This window comes from Corvus moneduloides, chromosome W (genome assembly GCF_009650955.1).
Source record: "Corvus moneduloides isolate bCorMon1 chromosome W, bCorMon1.pri, whole genome shotgun sequence".
In the NCBI taxonomy this organism is placed as follows: domain Eukaryota; kingdom Metazoa; phylum Chordata; class Aves; order Passeriformes; family Corvidae; genus Corvus; species Corvus moneduloides.
Genome location: NC_045510.1, coordinates 14,612,012 through 14,635,199, shown reverse-complemented (window position 1 = coordinate 14,635,199; position 23,188 = coordinate 14,612,012).

Sequence of the window (23,188 nt, the reverse complement as noted above, 5' to 3'; positions counted from 1 at the left end):
TCACCCTGTCCTGGCCCCCTCCTAATGTGAAGACTGTGAGCTCCTCCTTTGCGTCGGGTCCCGCCCCCTGCATCGGGAGTCCCCGCCCTTCCCGTGGCCACTCCTCTTTGTCCTCAGCCCCCACCTACTGGGAGGAGCCTTCTGGTTCCCACGCCTCGTCTTCTGGTTCCCACGCTGTGGAAACCGGAACCGACGCCATCTTGCACCCGGAACCGGGAGCCTCCTCCGGTCCCTTCGCCGCTCCGGTTACTTATAACCGAGCTGGCGGCAACCCCACCTGGAAACCCTTTGACTCTGCTGGGCTCAAAGAACTTTGTAAAGCCAGGAAGGAGTTTGAGAGGGAGAGTCCATATTTCTGGAATCTCCTGCGGGCCACCCTCACTAATACAGTGTTGGTCCCAGCAGACCTCCAAAGCATTTTTTCTTGCTTGCTTTCTCCAGCCGAATTCGAGTTGTGGGATGATGGGTGGAGAAAGCAACTAAGAGAGGTCCTCCCAATCCTGTTGCAAGACCCTAATAACGCAGGGGTTTCCATAGACCACCTTACCGGTGAGGGGTTGCTTGCCGAGCCGCAAGACCAGGCCCGAAACACCCCAGAGCCAGTCTTAAATGCTGTTAAATATGCGGCGGAGCAAGCATTTTTAATGATGCCCCCTAAATCAGCACCTCTACTAAATTTTACTGAAATTCGGCAACTCCCAAATGAACCATTTATTGACTTTATTGACAAATTGAAATTAGTGGTGGAGAAGCAAGTGGAAGATACAAGAATTAGAGAAAGCATAATCACTCAAATAGCAAAAGCTAATGCAAATGAACCTTGTAAGAGAGTGATTATAACCCTTCCACTTGATCCTCCACCAATGTTAAAGCAGATGATTCGACACTGCACAACCTTAGTTCCAATTGGCCAACCAAATTTAAAAACGAGGGGGAATGTGGTAGGAGCTGCAGGTGCCGCTGAGGCAACGGCACCTCAGGACAAGAGGATGACAAACAGAACCTGGACTTGTCATAGATGTGGCAGCCAGCCTCAATTAATCAAAGTTCCCGAGCTGTTTCCCCAGAGCAAGTACCATCGCTCACTCCCGTGGAGGTACAGCCGGGAATCTGAGGACCCAGCGCGGATCTGCGGCCCCGCGTGATGACATAAATAAAAAAGCCGCAACCAGAAAAACTGTGACTACCACTACTGCAACCACGATGGACTCTATCACACCTCGACGGGTCCTCGTGAGCTGCAAAGGACTGAAAGACTGCTGCATGTTTGTTATAGGAGTGTTGGGGTTTTAGTTTAGTCTTAGTTTTTTTCCTGTTAAAGGAATTTTTTCCCATATGCATGTTGCTAGGGGACAAATGGCTGTACTTAAGAAAGACAAAAAGAGGGGGGTGGGGCGGGCCTGGCTACTCCTTTGTTTTCACCTGGGTGTGGGGTCAGTTCGCTCTCAGCGTTTGGAGAGAGAAGCTGCAGAGAAAGGAGCTGCTGTTTCTTCTTCTTCGGCCGTTTTTTTTCTTTTCTGCTGGAAACAACGCCAGGATCCCAAAGCTGTTTTCCCCTGCCCCGCTGCTGCTTCGAGCTTTTGCTACGCTCTAGCCGTGCTTGCCTTGCCTGCCCGACCTCCGGGGAGGGTTCCCCGTTTGGGTACATCTCATCTGTCCTCTGGGATCTGTGCTCTTCCCTGCCGCTCCAGCCTGCCGCTCCAGCCTGCCGCTCCAGCCCGCCGTTCCAGCCGGCCGCTCCAGCCTGCTGTTCCCGAGAGTCCGGCTGGACACCGAAGCCAGCCGTGTGGGGTTTGTGAAGTCTTTGTTCCATCCTTCCCCGGGACCCCAGGCCACCAGTGCCGCGTGTTCCCCGAGCTCGCTCCGGAGCGCCCCCTGCAGCCGCGGGGGAACCATCGCACCTGCCCTGCTCACTGGGAGCCACCAGCGATCCCTGCCGGCTGCGAGTGGAACTGCACCCGAGGGGAAAGGGCGTGGCAGCCGAGAAGGCTGGCACTGGGTTTGTGTTTGCTGTTACTGCCATAGTTGTTGTTGTTTTGTTGGACTGGTTTTATATATATTTATATATATATAGTAAAGAACTGTTATTCCTATTTCCCACATCTTTGCCTAAAGGCCCTTGATTTCAAAATTATAACTCGGAGGAAAAGGGGTTATATCTGCCACTTCAAGGGAGGCTTCTGCCTTCCTTAGCAGACACCTGTCTTTCAAAACCAAGACAGATCTTGGCGCCCAATGTGGGGCCTGAGGGCATTTAGAGAGAGAGGTGAAAAAGGAATAACAGTTCCTGGATAACTTAATTTTGTGTGCTGGATATAGGAACCTTGTTAGGCAGCAATATGTGGTTTACTTTACCCTGGTTCGGGTGGCATGTGGCCGTGGCTATATTCTTCCCCTTTGCAGCTCCTTACTTGAATATGGGTCCTCTGTCTAAGGCTACCATTGCTGTTATCCAGCTTGCGCTATGGGTCGAGAAGGTGAGGAATTCATGGGTTTTTAACTTCCTCTGGAATGTGGGCACATGGATAAACAGCTATCACACACTGAGCGCATGTTTTTGGGGTTATGTTAACAATGGTACCTTCTGTGAGGAAATGACACCAGGGGAAGTTTTCCCCAACCCCTCAACCAGTTCTTTGGACCCACCCCATCAATTTTCGAAGGGTTTAGATTCCCTCTGGATACTAACCATCTGCTGCTGGTAGGCCTACTCTATTTAGCCTTCAAGGATAAGTTGAGATTGGCTTGGATAACTACCCAGACACCAGCCCCAGAGACTAGAGATCCTACTCCAGAGCCTGATCCTGCCCCAGAACCTGACATGGCCCCAGAGAGTAGAGTTCCTACCCCAGAGCCTGATCCTGCCCCAGAACCTGACACGGCCCCAGACACTAGAGACCCTGTCCCACAGACTGATACCGCCCAACAGCCCACCTCAGAAATGGACTACCCGAACTGGGTGGGGGTACTGGCGAAAGGGATGCAGGAGATGTGCCAGGAGATGTGCCAGGTGCGCAAGGAGATGTGCCAATTGCTAAGGGAATACACTTCCTCAGCTAGTGAAAAACCCTCTCCCTGCCCCAAACAGGATGAGTCCGATGGTGCAGCAGTGGAACCCACGGATGTTACAACCGTCCAGGCTTCAGCTGAACCACAAGGACAACCACAGCCAGCAGCAGTCGCCCCTGTGCAAAGGAGGAAGTGTAAGACCAAATCAGTACGGCCAATTAATGATGATGGGGAACCAGGGCCCTCACAACCAGCAGGAGAGCCAGAGCCAGAAATCATCACTGAGTCCCGGTCGTACGACAGTCTCCGTGCTATGCGAAACGACATTGTGCGAAGGGGGCGTGAGCCTTATACCACCTGGCTGCTTCGGGTTTGGGACCTTATGGGCACAAGTGTGCAACTGGATAGTGGTGAGGCAAGGTATCTGGGATCGTTGACCCAGGACCCAGGTGTGGACCAGATATTTGTGAGGGAGCCAGGGCCCCTCTCTCTCTGGGAGCGGCTCTTAATGAGTGTGAGAGAAAGGTTCATTCACAAAGAAAGAATGCAGGAGTACCATCATAGAATGCAGTGGAAGACACTCGAGGAAGGGATCCAACAGCTAAGAGAGGTGGCAGTATTAGAGGTACTCTTTGGGAGGGATGGACAGCATGATAATGACCCCGATAAGGTCAGGTGCACAGGACAGATGATGTGGAACCTGGCAAAGCTAGGGCCACACCAATACACCAGCTTCATTGCAATGAATGATACTGACAATACCCGAGAAACAGTGGGCTCTGTTGCCAACAAGCTCAGGAATTATGACAGTATGGTCAATGGTCCGCTGAAAGCTCATGTCTCTGCTGTGGTCCAGGACCTCAAAGAGGAGATGAAGGAGATGAGGAAGGAAATGAGGGAGGAGATGAGGGAGGAGATGAGGAGGGTCAGTGTGGCACCATTGCAAGTCACAGGCCCCCAAGTCAGAGCCCGTCGTCCCCCTGCTAGAGAGAGAGGGTACACCCCACGAGCTGAGCTGTGGTTTTTCCTGTGTGAGCATGGGGAAGACATGAGAAGGTGGGATGGGAAACCCACCTCTGTCCTGGCAGCGCGGGTGCGTGAACTCAAGGAGGGAGGCACTAATCGAGGGGGTTCCGCTAAGGTGAAAGTAGCCTCAGCCTCCCGTGACCGAGCTGCCAGGTATTACAGAAGGGAGGATGATATGTCGGATCCCCTTGAAGGTACCTCGAGCATGTACGCCCAGGGAAAGAATGATAACCAGGGCTAGAGGGGCCCTGCCTCTAGCCAGGAAGAGGCACGGGAGGACCGAGTTTTCTGGATGGTGTGGATTCGATGGCCTGGCACATCAGAGCAACAAAAATATGATGCATTGGTTGATACTGGGGCACAGTGTACTTTAATGCCATCAGGACATGTGGGGGCAGAACCTGTATCCATCACTGGGGTGACCAGGGGATCACAGCAGTTGACCCTTTTGGAAGCTGAGGTGAGCCTGACTGGGAAGGATTGGCAAAAGCATCCGATTGTGACCGGCCCAGAGGCCCCGTGTATTCTGGGCATAGACTTCCTCCGGAATGGCTATTACAAAGACCCAAAACGACTCAGGTGGGCATTTGGGATTGCTGCTGTGGAGGCAGAGGGCATTAGGCAATTGAACACCCTGCCTGGACTATCTGAGAATCCTTCTGCAGTTGGGCTCCTGAAAGTGGAAGAGCAACGAGTGCCAATTGCCACCTCGACAGTGCACCACCGGCAGTATCAGACAAATCGAGATGCTGTGATCCCCATCCACAAGATGATCCATGAGCTGGAGAGACAAGGGGTGGTCAGCAAGACCCACTCACCCTTCAACAGCCCCATCTGGCCTGTGCGAAAGTCTGACGGGGAATGGAGATTGACTGTGGACTATTGTGCCTTGAATGACGTGACTCCACTGCTGAGCGCTGCTGTGCCGGACATGTTGGAGCTCCAGTACGAGCTGGAGTCCAAAGCAGTGAAGTGGTACGCCACTACTGACATTGCCAATGCATTTTTCTCCATTCCTCTGGCAGCCAAGTGCAGGCCTCAGTTTGCCTTCACCTGGAGGGGCGTGTAGTACACCTGGAATCGACTGCCCCCGGGGTGGAAGCACAGTCCCACCATCTGCCATGGACTGATCCAGGCTGTACTGGAAAAGGGTGAGGCCCCAGAACATCTGCAGTGCATTGATGACATCATTGTGTGGGGGAACACTGCAACAGAAGTGTTTGAGAAAGGAGAGAGAATAATCCAAATTCTCCTAGAAGCTGGATTCGCCATCAAGAAGAGCAAAGTCAAGGGACCTGCCCGAGAGATCCGGTTCCTGGGAGTAAAGTGGCAAGATGGACGAACGTCAGATTCCCACTGAGGTCATCAATAAGATCACAGCAATGTCTCCACTGACCAGTAAGAAGGAAACACAAGCTTTCCTAGGTGCCATAGGCTTTCTGGAGAATGCACATTCCTGAGTACAGCCAGATCGTGAGTCCTCTCTACCTGGTTACCCGCAAGAAGAATGATTTCCACTCGGCCCTGAACAGCAGCAAGCCTTCGCCCAGATCAAGCAGGAAATCGCTCATGCCGTAGCCCTTGGCCCAGTCAGGACAGGACCAGAGGTGAAGAACGTGCTCTACTCTGCAGCCGGGAACAATGGTCTGTCCTGGAGCCTCTGGCAGAAGGTGCCTGGTGAGACTCGGGGCTGACCACTGGGATTCTGGAGCCGAAGCTACAGAGGGTCCGAAGCCAACTACACTCCCACAGAGAAAGAAATCTTGGCAGCTTATGAAGGAGTTCAAGCTGCCTCAGAAGTAATTGGCACAGAGGCACAGTTGCTTCTGGCACCCCGACTACCAGTGCTGGGGTGGATGTTCAAAGGAAAGGTTCCCTCCACGCATTACGCCACCGACGCTACTTGGAGCAAATGGATCGCCCTTATCACGCAGCGCGCCCAAATTGGAAACCCAAGTCGCCCTGGGATCTTGGAAATAATTACGAACTGGCCGGAAGGTGAGACTTTTGGGTTATCTTCTGAAGAAGAAGAGGAGCAGGTGACACGTGCCGAAGAAGCCCCACCATATAACGAGCTACCAGAGAGTGAAAGACAATACGCCCTCTTCACTGATGGTTCCTGCCGAATTGTAGGCACTAGCCTGAAATGGAAAGCCGTTGTATGGAGCCCCACACGACAAGTTGCACAGGCTACTGAAGGAGAAGGTGTATCAAGCCAATTTGCTGAGCTCAAAGCCGTTCAATTAGCCCTGGACATAGCTGAAAGAGAGAAGTGGCCAAAGCTCTACCTCTACACTGATTCATGGATGGTAGCCAATGCTCTGTGGGGTTGGCTGGGAAGGTGGAAGAATACAAACTGGCAACGCAGAGGAAAACCAATCTGGGCTGCTGAGGAGTGGAAAGACATTGCCACTCTAGTAGAGAAGCTACCTGTGAAGGTCCGTCATGTAGATGCTCACGTCCCCAAGAGCCGGGCTAATGAAGAACATCGTAACAACAAATAGGTAGATCAGGCTGCGAAAATAGAGGTGTCCCAGATAGACTTGGATTGGCACCATAAAGGAGAGTTTTTCCTAGCTCGATGGGCCCATGATGCCTCAGGTCATCAGGGCAGAGATGCCACGTATAAGTGGGCACGAGATCGAGGGGTAGATCTAACCATGGACAGTATCTCCCAGGTGATCCATGACTGTGAGACATGCGCTGCGATCAAGCAGGCCAAGCGGGTGAAGCCCCTGTGGTATGGTGGGCGATGGTCCAAATACAAGTATGGGGAGGCCTGGCAGATTGATTACATCACACTGCCTCAAACCCGCCAAGGCAAGCGCTATGTGCTCACAATGGTAGAAGCCACCACTGGATGGCTGGAGACCTACCCTGTGCCTCACGCTACTGCCCAGAACACCATCCTGGGCCTTGAAAAGCAAGTCCTTTGGAGGCATGGCACCCCTGAGAGAATCGAGTCTGACAATGGGACTCATTTCAAGAATAGCCTTATAAACACCTGGGCTAGAGAACATGGCATTGAGTGGGTGTACCACATCCCTTACCATGCACCAGCAGCTGGGAAGGTTGAGCGGTGTAATGGACTGCTTAAAACCACCTTGAAGGCCCTGGGTGGGGGGACTTTCAAAAACTGGGAGGTGCATTTAGCAAGAGCCACCTGGTTAGTTAACACTCGAGGCTCCACCAGCCGAGCAGGCCCTGCCCAATCCAAACCCCTACAAACATCAGACAGGGATAAGGTTCCAGTGGTGCACATGAGAGGTATGCTTGGAAAAACTGTTTGGGTAAAGTCTGCCTTGAGCAAAGACAAACCCATCCGTGGGGTTGTTTTTGCTCAGGGACCAGGTTGCACCTGGTGGGTGATGCAAAGGGATGGAGAGACCCGATGCTTACCTCAAAGGGACCTTGTTTTAGGGTGAACTACCCATGGCTCTGTACTTGTATCAGTATCAGCATGTATATATGTATATAATTCGGGTGATGCATGGATTTATATGGTTAAAAGGGTTAAGTTTCATGTAACATGTTAGTATGGGAAAAAATTCGGGGTGGATAATGTTGGGGTTTTAGTTTAGTCTTAGTTTTTTTCCTGTTAAAGGAATTTTTTCCCATATGCATGCTGCTAGGGGACAAATGGCTGTACTTAAGAAAGACAAAAAGAGGGGGGTGGGGCGGGCCTGGCTACTCCTTTGTTTACACCTGGGTGTGGGGTCAGTTCGCTCTCAGCGTTTGGAGAGAGAAGCTGCAGAGAAAGGAGCTGCTGTTTCTTCTTCTTCGGCCGTTTTTTTTCTTTTCTGCTGGAAACAACGCCAGGATCCCAAAGCTGTTTTTCCCTGCCCTGCTGCTGCTTCGAGCTTTCGCTACGCTGTAGCCATGCTTGCCTTGCCTGCCCGACCTCCGGGGGGGTTCCCCGTTTGGGTACATCTCATCTGTCCTCTGGGATCTGTGCTCGTCCCTGCCCCTCCAGCCTGCCGTTCCAGCCTGCCGCTCAAGCCTGCTGTTCCCGAGAGTCCGGCCGGACACCGAAGCCAGCCGTGTGGGGTTTGTGAAGTCTTTGTTCCATCCTTCCCCGGGACCCCAGGCCACCAGTGCCGCGTGTTCCCCGAGCTCGCTCCGGAGCGCCCCCTGCAGCCGCGGGGGAACCATCGCACCTGCCCTGCTCACTGGGAGCCACCAGCGATCCCTGCCGGCTGCGAGTGGAACTGCACCCGAGGGGAAAGGGCGTGGCAGCCGAGAAGGCTGGCACTGGGTTTGTGTTTGCTGTTACTGCCATAGTTGTTGTTGTTTTGTTGGACTGGTTTTATATATATTTATATATATATAGTAAAGAACTGTTATTCCTATTTCCCACATCTTTGCCTAAAGGCCCTTGATTTCAAAATTATAACTCGGAGGAAAAGGGGTTATATCTGCCACTTCAAGGGAGGCTTCTGCCTTCCTTAGCAGACACCTGTCTTTCAAAACCAAGACAAGGAGACACCACACGTACACCACCAGAGATCTCAATAACACCAGAGATCGCCCAAGTAGGATCACAAGGACTCTTTAAAATTAACATCCAATGTATTCACCCACCTTTCTTTCCTGCAGCCAGCCAGGTTCTCGCCCAGGCCATCCTCATGCCCAGATGTTCACCAGAAAACTACAACCCATCTGTCTTCTGGGCTGATGTGGTAGGGGAAGATAAGCCGATGCTAAGCTGCAAGATTTCATGCCAGGGCTTGGATATCAGCCTAGCAGGGATGATGGACACGGGGGCAGGCTTGACGGTCATCGCCTCCAACACCTGACCGTCACATTGGGGGTTGCAACCAGCAGAAGGTATTGTTATGGGTGTGGGAGGATCCGTGGCTGCCCAGAGAAGCAGGACGCTTGTCCAGATTGAGGGTCCAGAGGGGCGGATTGCAACAGTCCGTCCATTTGTTATTGACTCTGGGTTTACATTGTGGGGCAGGGATCTCATGTCCCAGTGGGGAGCCCGGGTTGAGATCCCATCTCAACGCCAGGATTTTTAGTAGGGGCCACTGTGGAGCGCCCCACTCAGAAATTGAATTGGCTCACTGATAAAAGGGTCTGGGTGGATCAGTGGCCTTTAAAAACACACTAATTGAGAGCGCTCACTGCACTCATGGAGGAGCAGCTGGGGAAGGGGAACATTGAGCCTTCCAACAGCGCTTGGAACTCCCCGGTCTTTGTGATCCGGAAACTGGGGACAGACAAGTGGAGACTCCTTCACGACCTGCGGAAAATTAATGAGGTCATTGAGGACATGGGACCCCTGCAGCCTGGAATGCCATCACCCTCAATGCTCCCTAGGCAGTGGAAGCTAGCAGTCATAGATATGAAGGACTGCTCCTTCCAGATCCCCCTGAACCCGGACGATGCGCCCCGGTTTGCCTTCTCGGTGCCTTCCCTCAACCGAGAGGCTCCCATGCAGCGCTACCAATGGCGAGTTCTGCCGCAAGGCATGAAAAACTCGCCCACCATCTGCCAGTGGTATGTCGCTCGCATTCTGTCCCCTGTCCGGAAAAAGGCAGCTAGAGCTGTGATCCTACACTACATGGACGATGTTTTGGTGTGTACGCCCACGCAGCAGTACCTGGACTGGACTCTGGGGGAGGTAATCAGGGCTTTAGAGGCTGATGGATGCGAAATCCATCCCGAAAAGGTCCAGAAGACCTCACCTTTTAAATATCTAGGACAAAAAATAGAGGAGCAGACGGTGGTGCCCCAACCGTTAAAGATCAATGATAACCCCAAGACTCTGCAGGAACTCCATCAACTCTGTGAGTCCATCAACTGGGTGAGGCAGCTCCTGGGACTGACGACTGAGGACCTTGCCCCTCTGTTCAACCTGCTTCATGGGAACGAGGATCTCAAATCCCCGAGGCAGTTGACAGAAGAGGCAAGAAACTCCCTCATCAAAGTCCAGGAGGCACTGTCATCTCCCAAGCCCATCGTTATGCCCCAGGTCTGCCCTTTCAGTTTATAGTGTTGGGGAAAATGCCATACCTCCATGGGCTGGTTATCCAGTGGGACAAGGTGCAGAGGGATCCCCTTCTGATTATTGAGTGGGTTTTCCTCTCGCACCAGCCGTCCAAAAGTATTACCACGCCACAGGAGCTCATGGCTCAGTTGGTGATAAAGGCTAGGTCTCGCCTCCGTACCCTTGCGGGGTGTGATTTCACATGTGTTTACCTGCCACTAACAACCAATGCACTGGACCATCTCCTTCAAAACAACAATCACCTCCAATTTGCCTTTGATAGTTATTCGGGACAAATATCGGCTCACAACCCGAAACACAAATTGTTCAATTTGGCCTTTAAATTAATTCCAAAAGAAATTCAGAGTCGTGAACCCCTCAATGCCCTGACGATCTTTATGGATGGTTCTGGGGCATCTCACAAGTCTGTCATCGTTTGGAGGAATCCTTGCACTCAGAAGTGGGAGTCTGATGTGCAGGTGGTCGAAGGATCACCGCAGGTTGCAGAGCTTGCCGCAGTGGTCAGAGCATTTGAGCGGTTCAACGAACCTTTTAATTTGGTAACAGATTCCGCATATGTAGCAGGAGTGGTGTCCAGAGCAGAAAGAGCATCGCTCAGAGAGGTGGCGAATCCAAAAATCTGTAAATTGCTTTCGAAGCTAATCCAAATTGTCTCCCACCGAAAGCAAGCCTTTTACGTAATGCATGTGAGGTCACACACTGACCTGCCAGGATTTATTGCCGAAGGGAACAGGAGAGCAGATGCCCTAGCTATGCCCATCGAGTTAGCGAATCTGCCTAACAGATTCCAGCAAGCCCAGCTGAGCCATGCAATGTTCCATCAAAATGCTCCAGCCCTCGTCTGGATGTTCCACCTAACCAAAGACCAGGCAAAGACGATCGTGGTGACATGCCCCAGCTGCCAGAAACATCAGCTTCCATCATTGGGTCAGGGGGTTAACCCCCGAGGCCTAGGCAGTTGTGAGGTATGGCAAACAGATGTCACCCACTTCCCCCAATTTGGCCGCCAGAAATATATTCACGTTTCTGTGGATACCTTTTCTGGTGCAACCTTTGCCTCAGCCCACCGTGGGGAGAGGGCCAAAGATGTCATCAACCACCTAGTACAGGCCTTCGCTGTGCTGGGGACACCAAATAAATTAAAAACTGACAATGGCCCTGTGTACACCTCTGCAGAGTTAAACAGATTCATGAGTGAGTGGGGTGTGGATCACATCACTGGCATCCCTCACTCGCCCACAGGCCAAGCCATCTTGGAGAGGAAACATCAGACACTAAAAAGACTACTAGAACAACAAAAGGGTGGCAATGAGATCGCTGCCCCCACCATAAGACTGTCCAAAGTGTTGTTCACTTTGAACTTTTTAAACTGTTTCTATGAGGAACCTGATCCTCCCATCCTGAGACACTTCACAAACTCTGCCAAACATAAACTGACTGAGAGACCTGAGGTCCTAATAAAGAACCCTGACACTTTACAGATACATGGCCCGTACCCCCTAGTCACCCAGGGTAGAGGCTACGGGTGTGTTTCCACCCCAGAGGGTCCAAGATGGATCCCTGGGAAGTGGATCAAACCCTTTTTGAAACCACCTGCAGATGCCAAGCGAAGGAAAGAAGCTGCCACAGCCTGGAAAAGGAGGAGAAACAAGACCTCCTGAATAAACAAGAAATTCTCCTCCCAGGTATCAAACATTCCCTTTCCCACCTTCTCTATTGTGTTTCCCTCCCCTAAGTGGCCCTTTGTTTTGAAAGAGGGGGAGTCCAAGGGAGCCATTGTTATTTAAGTTAATTGTATTTGTATTAATTTTATTTATGTTACACTGTCCCTAAAGTTATCTCCCATAACTGCGTGATGACATCCTACATGCTGCCGTCCCACCTGCTGCTGCAGCTCCTCCTGTACACTGGGAGCTCCAGTAGCCGGGTTCCTTCAATTATCGAGGACATTGTATGGGGTTTCTGTATGGAGTTGTTAATTTTATTAGCCCTTCCCATTTTTAAGTGTTTGGTTTTGAAATCCCTTAAGCCTTTCCCCTCATTTCAATGTAATAAAGAAGGGGGAGATGTTGGGGTGGGTCAGCCTGCTCTCAGGCTGAAACCATCAAATGTCAGTCACCAGAAGAGATCACTGAGGTCTACGTTACCCTGGGTGGCTCCCAATCCTAAATTACCTCCCCCTGTTCCAGAAAGTTCTCCCTTTTTTAGTTATTAATTGGTTCCCTGTTATGACTCCTGCCTCCCTGTTTTCCCCATTTGTTCTGAAAAATTGTACCCTTCCCTCTGCTTGTACTCCATTGGTTGTTTTCTCTTTCCCTGCCTTACTCAACCCCCCATAAAGGGGCTAGCCTGCGTCTCCTCGAGGCTTCGCTGGTCCCTCACCCTCCTGCAAATAAACCTGTTGGAACTCACACCAGAAGCCCCTCCTGCCTTCTTTGCCTCTGGGCTAATGCGAGCCTATTCCACCGGCTGCCTGACGTGTTTCCTCTGAGGAGGAGCCAGCGCACGCACCCATCTCACGCTGATTCCACTGAGCCGTCCAGCGAGGACGTTGTGGAGGCTAACGCTGCGTCCCCTCTGCCCGAGGGCACGCCGGGGCTTGTGGTGACAAGCCCCCGGTTGCATTAGTCTGGCAGTTCGATCCTCAGGGACTTCTGTCCTAGGTGGGAGGTGAGGGTCTGGAACTGTCCCCGTCCAAAAGGCCTGCTAAAACGTAGGTCTATCTTCAGAGGATCAGCACACGAACGGCTGGTTCTGTCTTGGCAAGTCAAGACGCAGCTCAGGCCAGGTCTGGGGTCCGGGGTCCAAGGCTGTTCGGGCGCCAGTTATTACGGCTGGTGATGGGGTCAGTGGCTCTGACCCAGGAAGAGGTGACCGGTCCGGGGAGATGGTCCCGAAAGGAATCGCCTTCCCGAGGCCCGGTGTCTTCCCTCAGCTGCTGGCAGGAGGGCCCTTGCAGAGGCTGTCATCTCTTTAGTGATTATCAGCTCGTGATTTCAGCTTGGCTCTGCAGAGCAGCCTCCAGGCCAAGCCAGACCAGAGAGAGAGACAAGAGGCTCGTGTGGCTGGTTCCGCCCGAAGGTAGCTTTATTGTTGGTCCCCTCCGGCGAAGGGGAAAGCCAGGGACGAGAACTCCTCCGAGCCCCACAGGGCCAGAGGGCTTGCTTTTATAGGGATACAGGGGATGGGTGAGGACCAACGGGTTACAGAGGATCTGGGATGGGTAAAGACCAATGGGTTACGAACGATCTGCATAGGGTCTCCTAAAGGATTGTGGGTCTGTCCTTTCACGCCATGACCAAAGAAGTGGTTGCCTTTCCAGGGAGTCCTGCTGGGCGATTGCGAAATCTCTTATCTCAGCAGAGATCCCTCCAGGGCAGGGGCTGGGCATACCCCACACATAGTGGCTACCATAATTTTGGCTTCTACTGTGGCTTTTTCTTCATCACTCCTGACATAAACTTTTTGAGCCTCTTTTAATAAATCATTTAATAATCTTTCTTGCCAGTCTTCCAGTTTTTCTAGTTTCTTCCTAATATCTGGCTGTTATAAACATATATTGTAATATTGGCTTCTCGCAAGTATTAAGGTAGATATTATATAATGTTAGAAATGCTTTTTGCTGTGTGGATGTAGTTTTCTCTCTTTTTAGCAAGGATGTTAGCAAGTGTGAGCAAGTAAGATAACCTCCAAGCAAACAGAGGATGAGGCCCGAGAAGCTGCTAATCAACACTTTGTCCAGAGAACAAAAGGGCCCAAAGGCTACTCTGCCTGGAGAACGGGGGTGGCCAGGAGAGCCTCGAGCCGCTATCACCGCTCTGCCTGGGAGGCCAAAGAGGCCAAAGCTGCTATCAGCCTTGACTGTCTGGAGAATTGAGACCCACCCTACTATCAACTCTCACCTAGTGAGCCCAACCCCAAGAATCAAAAGAAATAAAACCGCAAGGCAGAAGAATATGCATGCTCTAAAAAGGCGGAACCAACGAGTGGCCATGCAGAACAGCTCCTGGAAAAGTTTGAATATGCATAGAGAACAGACAGTAAAAATGGTATAAAAAGGACTAACCGGAGCATCAGGTGTGCTCTTGGCAGAGTGCCAAGGCACCCAGCCATTACCTCTTTGCTTTATTTTATGTGTCTCTTATTGTCTTTATATTAAACCCTTTAAATTCTCAGAGGAGAGTGAACCTCGTTTTTCACAACTGGGGACTCATCCCGGATCTACACCTCGCCTCTGAAAAGCGTGAGGGGATTCAAAAAGTGAGGGTAAGGCGCCCCCCGCCCACGTTGGCAGGGTCCTTGCTTAGCATCCTCTGGCGCGGTTTGGTGGCAGCAGGGCGACACCCGGAGGACAAGAAAGACATAAAAATAAAGCAAATGAAAGAGACTGCTCTCGAAAACTCCACTGACACTGGAAAAGCAACAGGACTGGTAAGTATTGTCCAAACAAAAAGGGGGTGGTTACAGGAGATGAGTGTGTGTGAATGAGACGCGGACTGGTTACCCCCAGATCTGCGAAGCGAGTGCGGTAGAGTCTGAGACCTGCGGTTCCGTTTTGTTCGCGAGAACAGCAGCCAGTGAGGAGATGAAGCGAGAGATAAGAGTGAAAGAATCTCCCAGGGTGACTGGGACGGGGTCCCAGGGAAGGGGTTGCAAAGTGGGAGCTACCCCCCCCATATGCTGGGCTGAGGAAAACTCCAAGAACACCCAGGGTCTAAAGGTACCCCAAGAGAATTTGGGGTTGGATGCTAGCAGTGCTGGGTTGAGGGAAATCCAAGAACACCCAGAATCCTAAGGATTATATAATACCCATGGGTGGATACTAACAAGTGACTTGAAAAAGGTACCTTATTATTCTGTTGTGAGTAAGAATGAGTGAGTGAACAAATATTAAAAAAAAAAAAAAAGACTGAATGAGTGAATGAAAAACTGTAATTAGAAGTTAACTTTGTTTTGGGGGAAGGTGGACTATAATAAATTTTTTTGGTTTTTTGTACTGTGAAAGGGTGGGTAGTATTTTACAGCAGTGAAGTTGGTGTTTTAAAGGAATGAGTTGGTATTTCAAAGGCGGGGGGATAAATTGATATTTTGAAAAGAGTAAGTTGGAATAGAGAACCCCTGGAAAAATGGGACAACAACCTAGTAACTTAAGTTCAAATTATAAAAGGGTAACAGAGGATATACCCCAAGACAGTCCCCTTGGGGTCAAACTCGCGAACTGGGAAACTGATCCTTCCACAAAAGGAAAAGATAAAGTAAAAATGATTCAATTCTGCATGAAAGAGTGGGTAAAAAAGAAAATCAGACCTGATCATGTGTACTGGCCAAAATATGGGTCTGATGAGGCATGGATTTGCCAGGCTCTAAATGTATTTGTAAATTCAAAAGAGCCATCTAACCCTGAGGAGGGAGAATATGCTTCTTGCTGGACAGGAATTACAGAGCCTCTGGGAACCAAAGTCTTTAAAATATCAGAAACCCCAGAGGAGAAGCAAACAGAAGAGAAAAAAGGGTGGGACTCCTTCGAGGTATTGCCTCTGCCGCCAGTGCCAGAGGCTGCCCTCCCCACGGCTCCGGGGTTTCCCCCGCCAGCCATCCCTCCGCCCGCACCGGGGGCCTTTCCCCCGGGAGCCCTCCCGCCCCAATGGAGCTGGGGGGGAGCCCTGCCCCCGCCCATGCCGGGGATCCCACCCTTCCCACATATCTCGGGAATGCCCGCACCCTCAATTGAATCAAGGGAAACGTCACACGTCCCGGCTTCAGCCCCCACCTCTCCTGCCTTGAGAAACCCGGCTTCAGCGCCGGACCCTGCCTCCACCCCTTGCGCTCCGGAATATTTGGCTTCAGTGCCAGACCCCACCCCCACCCTTTGCACTCCAGAATACTCGGCTTCAGCGCCAGACTCTGAATCTGCCTCTCCTCCCCAGGGGAGTTCGGTGCTTTCTTCCCAAATAAACCCTCTTCTTAACGGAGAAGCACCATACCAGAATACAAGAGGTGCCATTAAGGCTCAGAGGCAGCCCAACAATCCCTCCATTGCTAAACAAACAGAGGGAAGCCGGGAAATTCATTTATTACCATTAAGAGAAGTGCCTATGGGAGGAGGGGGAACCGGCTTTGTGAATGCTCCTCTAACCTCTACAGAGGTTAGGAATTTCAAAAAGGAAATTAAAGGATTATTAGAAGACCCCATAGGTACAGCTGAACAGTTGGACCAGTTCTTAGGTCCCAACATTTTCACTTGGGAAGAAATGCAATCAATAATGAAAATAATATTCTCCCAAGAGGAAAGAGAAATGATTAGAATTGCTGGAATAAAAATTTGAGAAAGAGAAAATCAACAAGGTCCACCCGGGGATCAGAAAATGCCCATTACACCTCCTAACTGGAACCAAAATGATGAAGCTGGGAGGGGACATATGAATGATTATCGTAATTTGATAATCAAGGGAATAAAAGAAGGGGCACCCCGAGGACAAAATGTCAGAAAAGCCTTTGAGGGGCAGCAAGGGAAGGAGGAAACCCCAACTGAGTGGCTGGAGAGGCTCCGAAAGAACATGAAACAATACTCTGGGATAGACCCGGAGTCCCTAGCAGGGCAAGCCCTGCTAAGAGTTAACTTTGTCACTCATGCCTGGCCAGATATTAGGAAAAAATTGGAAAAAATAGAAGACTGGTACGAGAAACCATTACAAGACCTAGTAAGGGAAGCTCAAAAGATATATGTCCGGAGGGATGAAGAAAAAGCCAAAGTGGAAGCAAAGATCATGATAGCCACTATGTGAGAGAGTACCTTCCAAAAAAATCTAAATCAAAAGCCCTCAGATACCATTCCTAAACATTCAGGGTTCAGAAATGGGGGAAGGGAGAAAAGTAAAACTACAGCATGGTCAAGATTCCAAGAAAAACCCAGGGATGCCTGTTTCTATTGCAAGGAAGAGGGGCATTACAAAAGAGAATGCCCCCACCTGAGGAGGGATCTGAAAATATTTCAAGAGACACACACAGAAGAAAAATAGGGAAGTCATGGGCTCTATTTTTTGGGGGATAAATACCATCTGGAGCCTTTGATAACTTTAAAAGTAGGCCCCCAAGAGGAAGTATTAGAATTTATAGTTGACACTGGGGCAGAAAGGACTTGTGTGATGAATATTCCAAAAGGGTGTGATGTAAGTAATGATATGGTAAAAGTAACGGGAGCAAAGGGGGAAGGATTTAAGGTCCCTGTCATTAAAGAAGCGGTCATTGAAGGGGAAACAAAAATAGGGATGGGGATGTTTTGTTAGTTCCTGGGGCTGGCAGCAATTTATTGGGAAGGGATTTACAAATCCAGCTGGGGATTGGAGTCATACCAGAAGAAGGGAAAATGACAGCCAAAGTGTTAAAACTTAGCCAAGAAGATGAGGGAAAAATTAACAGAGAGGTTTGGGCTGGGGAAGGGAATAGGGGTGGACTAGATATTGACCCCATAAGGGTCACAATTGAAAAAGAAGAATGTCCCATTCGTGTACGTCAGTACCCTATATCTTTAGAAGGGAGAAAAGGCTTAAAACCAGTAATAGAAGAATTAATAAAGGATGGGACACTAGAACCTTGTAAATCCCCTCATAATACCCCTATTCTCCCAGTGAAGAAATCTGATGGAAATTATAGATTAGTGCAAGATTTAAGAGAAGTAAACAAAAGAACATGGGCCTGCTACCCTATGGTTCCTAATCCCTACACTCTTTTAAGTAAAATTCCACCTCAACATCAGTGGTTTAGTGTGGTGGATCTTAAAGATGCTTTTTGGGCCTGCCCACTGGCAGAGGAAAGCCAAAATATTTTTGCCTTTGAATGGGAAGATCCAAACACAGGGAAAAAGAACCAATTGAGGTGGACTAAACTGCCACAGGGGTATTGTGAGGCCCCAAATTTATTTGGGCAAGCCTTGGGAGAAATATTACAAACCTTCCCCACTCCCCCAGGAATACAAATTATCCAATATGTAGATGATCTTCTAATATCAGGAGAAGTTGAAATTAAAGTTAAAGAAGTTACTATAAAACTTCTAAATTTTCTTGGGGAAAAGGGACTAAGAGCATCAAAAAGGAAATTTCAGTTTGTGGAATCAGAAGTAAAATATCTCGACCACCTGATAAGCAAAGGTAGCCGAAAACTAAGTCCTGAAAGAATTACAGGGATTTTAGCCCTCCCTCCTCCCTCTTCAAAAAAGGAGGTTAGGAGACTGCTGGGGCTACTGGGATATTGCAGACTATGGATTGAAGGATATACACAAGCAGTAAAATTTTGATATGAAAAATTAACAGGAGGAGACAATATACAATGGACCAAAGATGATGATAATAAATTAGAAAAACTGAAGTTGAAACTAGCCTCGGTACCAGCCCTAAGCTTACCCTCACTAGAAAAGCCCTTTCATTTATATGTGAATGCAGAAAATGGAGTAGCTCATGGTGTATTAGTCCAGGAATGGGGAGGGGTGAGAAGACCAATAGCTTATTTATCTAAATTATTGGACCCAGTAAGCCGTGGCTGGCCAGTATGCATTCAAGCCATAGCAGCTACTGCTATTTTAGTGGAGGAGAGCCGTAAGCTCACCTTTGGAAGTAAACTGATTGTATACACACCCCATGCGGTCCGAAATGTGCTAAATCAAAAAGCTGAAAAATGGTTAACAGACTCCAGGATATTAAAATATGAAGCAATTCTGATTGACAGTAATGATCTAACTATAGAAACGAGCAAAAGCCTCAATCTGGCCCAATTCCTCTATGGAGAACCAAAAGATGACCTGGCACATGATTGCTTGGAAATTATTCAATACCAAACAAAAGTTCGGGAAGATCTAGAAGAACAAGCCCTCTTAGAAGGGGAAAGAATATATGTGGATGGTTCATCCAGATGCTTGCAAGGAAAAAGAATGTCAGGATATGCCTTAGTCGATGGGATAAATATGCAGACCATCGAAAAAGGAAAACTACCTTCAAATTGGTCGGTGCAATCTTGTGAATTATACACCCTAAAAAGAGCACTGGAGCATTTAGCACACAAAAAGGGGACCATCTATACTGATTCAAAGTATGCCTTTGAGGTAATACATACCTTTGGAAAGATCTGGGAAGAAAGGGGTTTACTAAATTCAAAGGGGAAGGAACTGGTACATGAAGGCCTGATTTCAGAAGTTTTGGAGGCATTAAAACTGCCTGAAGAAATAGCCGTAGCACATATCAAAGGATACCAAAAAGGGATGACCCCAGAAATAAGAGGGAATAATCTAGCAGACCAAGAAGCCAAAGATGCAGCAGAAAATGGGACTAAACGAATTATGTTAATCTTGACCCCAGAGAGGGAAGAATTGGAAATCCCTAAATTTAGTGAAGAAGAAGAAAAGGAATTATCTAAGATAGGGGGAGAACAAGATCAATCTAGAAAATGGAAACTCCTTGATGGGAGACAGTTACTTAATAAGCCACTCACTAGGACAATATTAGAAGATATGCATCAAAAAACTCATTGGGGTACTCAAGCTTTGTGTGATCATTTTCTGAGAAATTATGGGTGTATTGGAATCTTTGGGGTAGCAAAACAAATAACTGGGAACTGTATAACTTGCCAAAGAGTGAATAGGAAAATAATGAGAAAAACAACATTAAGAGGCCGCGAGTTAGCTCTGCGACCATTCCAAAGTATCCAAGCAGATTTCACTGAACTTCCCCAAGTACAGAGATGGAAGTTCCTGTTGAAGAATGGTTAGAGGATCAGGGACATGGATCATTGATAGAGCTGTAGGGTACAGATCAATAAAAGAGCTGTACAAGCAAATGCCTGCATGAGAAAATGCCTGCATGAGAAACAAGCCAGAGAACCAAAAGGGAGTTTTAAGGAGGTACAGTGCTGTGCTGATAAGATGTACTGACCATGAGAGGGGAGGAAGAACTTTGATTTCTCAAGTTAAAACATAAATAGTAGAAGCTTGCCAATGTAGTCTTTTATCTAACCCAATTATGTAGAAACAAGAATGCGCTTTCATAAGTTTAAACCAATCCAGAACTGACAAGCATGTATACTCATACTATATAAGTGCCTTTGTATTACCAATAAACGAAGCTTGCTTTATCAATCACACTGATTGTCTGCATGTCTTCCCTCGCCGAAGTCAGCAAGACGTTCCTATTAGTTATAGTAGACCATCTAACTCATTGGGTAGAAGCAGTTCCTGCCACTAGAGCTACAGCTAACGTAGTATGCAAAACCCTTCTGGAACAAATTATTCCCAGATATGGAATGGTTAATAAAATAGACTCAGATAGAGGAACACATTTTACATCCAAAGTCTTACAACAAATAACTCAAGCCTTGGGGATAAAATGGGAATTACATACCCCCTGGCACCCACAAAGTTCAGGCCGAGTAGAAAGAATGAACCAGACTTTGAAAAGAACTTTAACAAAATTAATGATTGAAACTCAAATGTCATGGGTAAAATGCTTACCTTTGGCTCTGTTGAGAGTCCGAACACAGCCCAGGTCAGACCTGGGAGTATCTCCTTATGAGATGATGTTCAGATTACCCTTCCTTACCACTCAACATGAAACAGCCACTTATGAAGGAGGGGGAGTAAGTGTCAGAAAATATGTCACCACAATTGCCAGAACACTTGAAAATTTGTGGCTGAAAGGAATGATCCCTCAAACCACGACTTTGAAGTTCAAAATTCATAATATCCATCCAGGGGAATCGGTACTAGTAAAAACATGGAAAGAACAATCTTTGACTCCACAATGGGAGGGCCCTTTTCAGGTACTGCTGACGACTGAGGCCGCAATCCGGACCAAGGAACGAGGGTGGACCCATGCCAGCAGAATCAAAGGACCTGTAAAAGAACCTGAAGAATGGACTGTAATATCCAAACCAGGTGATACCAAATTGATTCTTAAACGAAGGCCAGGTGGCAATGAACTGGAACAATCTAAATAATCCAAGGGATATGCAAAGAATCACACCTAACTGAGAAGTAAAAGCCAAATTTATATCAGTGGTTTCAAGTGCCCCCTGGACAAATTCTGTGACATCTTGGGGAGGAATATTCCCACTTCAAACGGGAAGGGTTGGGACTATATCAAACAGGGAACTCTCATGTTCTGATTCTAGCCTGTGACTTGTATTAAGAAGGGGGAGAATCACAACTTCCAACAGTACCACATCATATACCCTATTTGAATCATTCTAACACGGGGCATGCCAGCCCGGTCAAATATAAGTGTTTAATCTGTGGGAGAATTGGCATCTCATACCATCGATGCCCTAGTTGTAAGGAGTGTCAAGCACAAAATTGACCCTCTATCCAGACAAAATCACGAGCAACAAAAGTAATAACTTTGCTATGCAGATGAGAATTGCTAGTGCCTGTTGAATGGGAAATACCTGAGATACAATAAGATACTACAGTTAAAAAGGGTGCCAAAAGAAATTTGCCTAAAAGCTACAAAGGAAGTGACAAGGAAATAGAGGGCAAGACCGGGTTGGCCACTGTACTCGGCACCAAGAAGATGCAATACACCTGCTATGGGTTGCAACCCCATAGGCAAGAGACGTGGGAGTATAGGCAATGCCGGACCCCTGTTATTCCTTCTTTTGTCACTTATCCTGGTCCCTTTCAGCACACCGGCAAGACCATGTTACAAATGCTATTGAAAGCTTTACATGGAAAGACACCGGGGTTTCTTTCTTATTACTCATACCCATATCAACAGTCACTGTTATGACTCATCCAAGTTAGGTATCTGCATGCATAAAGGGGAAAAATATTGGATTACAGAAAATTTAGGAACAAGTGGAAACAGACTAAGAAGTAATTGTCCAAAAGGACAAAAATGGATTTGCTTCACAGCTGCCACCAGGGGAACAGTCCAAGATTTGGTAAAAGAACAAGTGGTAAGTAAAAATACAAAGCCAGCACAGCAACCTCGCCCTATATTCACCTCATGTCAGGACCTGTATGCAAAGCTTAAACAACAGTTAAAAGAGGAAAAAACCCCAAGGTTGGGAAAAAACCTGCTTGTGGAATTGGGGGAGAGGGGAGGTAAAGAACTTAACATAACCAACTGTTGGGTCTGTGGAGGAGCTTTAATGACAGAAGAATGGCCATGGAAAGGTAGCAGCATAGGCCAGGTAGAACTCCTTAAATGGAACTGGACAAATATAAGAGGGGGGAACCGACCTGAGGGGTGGATTTTAAGTTCAACAGTGATAGGGGAAGAATGCCTCTGGCGAACTGGGAAAAACTTTCTTAATGAAGTAGGAAACACTCCCTGTAAAAAGTATAGAGTAAGTAACAAAACTTCAACGTGGTGGGTCCCAGAAAAACCAACTTGGTATTGGGCTCAGAAAAAAAGAAAGGACTGTGTATATGATAATGAAATTGGACTCTTTCAGTGTAGTGACACAGGGAAAAATCCTTATTTTGGAATCCCAGAAATATCCAAATTTTGGGAGAATATAAATCAACAAGAAGGTGATTATTGGAAAGCACCAGATGGCTTATTTTGGATATGTGGGAAAAGGGCATACCCGAGACTCCCTTCACATTGGAAAGGGAGTTGTACACGAGGAATCATTCAACCAGGGCTTTTCCTTTTACCAGAACCAGAGGGAGATCAATTAGGAATACCTGTCTATGAAGACTTCAAAAGAAATAAAAGAGATTTAATTGGAGGATTCCAAAAATGGAAAGATGAGGAATGGCCCCCTGAACGAATATTAGAAACATATGGGCCAGCTACCTGGGCACAAGATGGAAGTTGGGGATATCGAACCCCAATTTACATGCTGAATCGTGTCATCAGACTCCAAGCTCTTGTAGAAATCATAACCAATGAAACAGCTGGGGCTATGGAATTAATAGTCAGCCAGCAACGCCAAACCAGAGCTGCAATATATCAAAATGGGCTGGCTTTAGACTATTTACTGGCTGAAGAAGGGGGTGTATGCGGGAAGTTCAATACATCGGATTGTTGTTTAAAAATTGATGGCAATGGGGATGCCGTTCTAGATATCGCCAACAATATTAGAAAAATAGCCCATGTACCGGTCCAAAAATGGGAATCAATGATGACTGCTAACTGGTGGGATGGCATA